Genomic DNA, 2,760 nt, shown 5'->3' on the forward strand with positions numbered 1-2,760 from the left:
GCCTTGGGGACACATTTAGGACCTTAGGGACACTTTTAGGGGCCTTGGGGACACTTGTGGGGTTGTGGGGATATTTTGGGGGCCTTAGGGGCACTTTTAGGGCCCCTTGGGGACACATTTAGGGCCTTGGGGACACTTTTGGGGCCTTGGGGGCACTTTTGGGGCCTCTTGGGGACCCTTTCGGGGTTGTGGGGACATTTTTGGGGCCCCTTGGGGCCACATTTAGGGCCTTGGGGACACTTTTAGGGCTCCTTGGGGACACTTTTGGGGCCTTAGGGGCACTTTTAGGGCCCCTTGGGGACACTTTTAGGGCCACGGGGCCACATTTAGGACCTTGGGGACCCTTTTGGGGTTGTGGGGACACTTTGGGGGCCACATCCTGCCCCCTCAGGGTGGTCCCAGGTCCTCGGGGACATTTGGGGGTGGCTTCAAGATCCCAAACCCTCGGGGTCCCCCATTGTCCCATACGTCCCCCATGTCCCCCCCCGAATGTCCCCAAAAAAACAACGGGGCCACGTCCGCTCCTTTTTGTCACCGATTTATTGTCACCCGCACCCGTCCCCCGCCGTCACCTGCGGGAAGAGCCAGCCGAGAGGTGAGCCGAGACCCCAAAATCCCCTTTTCTCACCCCAAAACGGCGTCCCCGTGTCGGGATGTCACCCCAAGGGGGGGCGGCTGCGTTTTGGGGGCGCAGCCGTCCCCACGACGGGGCGTCCCCGGGGTCCTCTGCCTCCGGCTCTTACGCGGGGGCCGCGGGGGGGCCCCCACGCCTTTGTGGGAGGGGTGGGCTCGGGGTGTCCCCAAAATGTCCCCAAACCCCCCCCCCCCATGTCCCCAAATCCCCTCCCATGTCCCCAAATCCCCCCGATGTCCCCAAATCCCCCAAAAACGTCCTAACCCACCCCAAAATATCCCCAAACCACCCCCAAATGTCCCCAAACATGTCCCCACACCCCTCCAAAAAATGTCCCCAAATCCCCCCAAAATTGTCCCCAAACCCCCCAAATCCCCAAATCCCCCCAAAATGTCCCCAAATCCCCCCAAAATGTCCCCAAATCCCCCAAAATGTCCCCAAATCCCCACCAAAATTGTCCCCAAACCCCCCAAAATCCCCAAATCCCCCCAAAATGTCCCCAAACCCCCCCAAAATGTCCCCAAACCCCCCACAATGTCCCCAAACCCGCCCAAAATGTCCCCAAACCCGCCCAAAATGTCCCCAAATCCCCCCAAAATGTCCCCAAACCCGCCCAAAATGTCCCCAAATCCCCCAAAATGTCCCCAAATCCCCCAAAAATCTCCCCAAAATGTCCCCAACCCCCCCAAAATGTCCCCAAACCCCACCCCATAAGCAGCACAACCCTATAAAAGCCCCCGGAGAATCCCCCCCCTTTACCTGCCCCAGCTCCGCTTCACCCGGGACCTATAGGGGAAAAAACCAAGCCAGCGTGGGGAGGGGGCCCTATAGGGGGGATCTATAGGGGACGCCCCCCTATAGGGGCTGTGGGGGCTGTCGTATACCGGGGGCGCCAGGGGGCGCCCCCGGCCGTAGGTCGCCCCCTCCTCGCTCTGGCCCCGGCCCCCGATGGGGGGGCGCACGGGGGAGCGCCGCCCGGTGGGGGGAGAGGGGCTCTATAGGGTCCAGCCCCTATATATCCCCTATATACCACTCCAGACACCCCCATATACCCCCCCAGCCACCCCAATACACCCCCAATTTCCCCCCCAGCCACCCCTATATACCCCCATACCCCCCCAGACACCCCTATACCCACCGTACCCCCCTATTTAACACCTCGGGACACCCCATCTCCTATATATCCCCTACATTTCCCCTATAGACCCCCTGTTTTCCCCTATATATCCCCCATTTTCCCCTGTATTTCCCCCATGTTCCCCCCCAGCCACCCCTATGTACCCCCAATTTCCCCTCCAGACACCCCAATATATCCAATATATACCCCTATACCCGCCATACCCCATATATAGCACCCCAGGCCTCCCCCATCCCCTATAGATCCCCTATTTTCCCCTATATTTCCCCCATATACCCCCAGCAACCCCTATACACCCCCAATTTCCCCCCCCAGCCACCCTTATGTGCCCCTATATCCCCCCATACCCCCCTATACCCACCGTACCCCCTACATAACACCCCATGCCTCCCCCATCCCCTATAGATCCCCTATTTTCCCCTATATTTCCCCCATATTCCCCCCAGCCGCCCCTATACACCCCCAATTTCCTTCCCAGCCACCCCTACGTACCCCCACGCCCCCCTATACCCACCATACCCCCCATATAACACCCCATCCCCTATATATCCCCTATATTTCCCCTATAGATCCCCTATTTTCCCTTATATTTCCCCCATATCCTCCCCGAGCCGCCCCTATACACCCCCAATTCCCCCCAGCCTCCCCTAGGAGCCCCCAATTCTCCCCCATTCCCCCATATACCCCCATATATCCCCTATGGACCCCCTATGGACCCCCTATGGACCCCCTATGGCCGCCCCCACTCCTCCCTCACCTTCCCCTGCCCGCTCCTAAGATGGCGGCGGCCGCGAGGGGCTAGGCCACGCCCATCGCCCACCGCCCCGCCCACGGCCGCCTCCCATTGGCTGCGCGCCGCGAGATTGACAGGGAGCGGGAGAGGGGCAGGGAGGAGCTGGAGGGGGCGTGGCTTGGAGGAAGGGGGCGTGGCTTGGAGGAAGGGGGCGTGGTTTGGGGAAGGGGGCGTGGTTTGGGGAAAGGGGGCGTG

General features: G+C 60.9%; 1 long non-coding RNA gene across 1 annotated transcript; it reads right to left on the bottom strand.

Annotated features, from left to right (window-relative positions):
* Nucleotides 1-522: 522 nt before the first annotated feature.
* LOC136788398 (uncharacterized) lies at nt 523-2,523 on the bottom strand. The gene is made up of 2 exons (XR_010827194.1): nt 1,394-2,523; nt 523-572 (listed from the first exon to the last, which is right to left on the bottom strand). It is a non-coding gene; the product is annotated as an uncharacterized lncRNA (long non-coding RNA).
* Nucleotides 2,524-2,760: the final 237 nt, after the last annotated feature.

Source organism: Anser cygnoides, chromosome 35 (assembly GCF_040182565.1).
Source record: "Anser cygnoides isolate HZ-2024a breed goose chromosome 35, Taihu_goose_T2T_genome, whole genome shotgun sequence".
Classification (NCBI taxonomy): domain Eukaryota; kingdom Metazoa; phylum Chordata; class Aves; order Anseriformes; family Anatidae; genus Anser; species Anser cygnoides.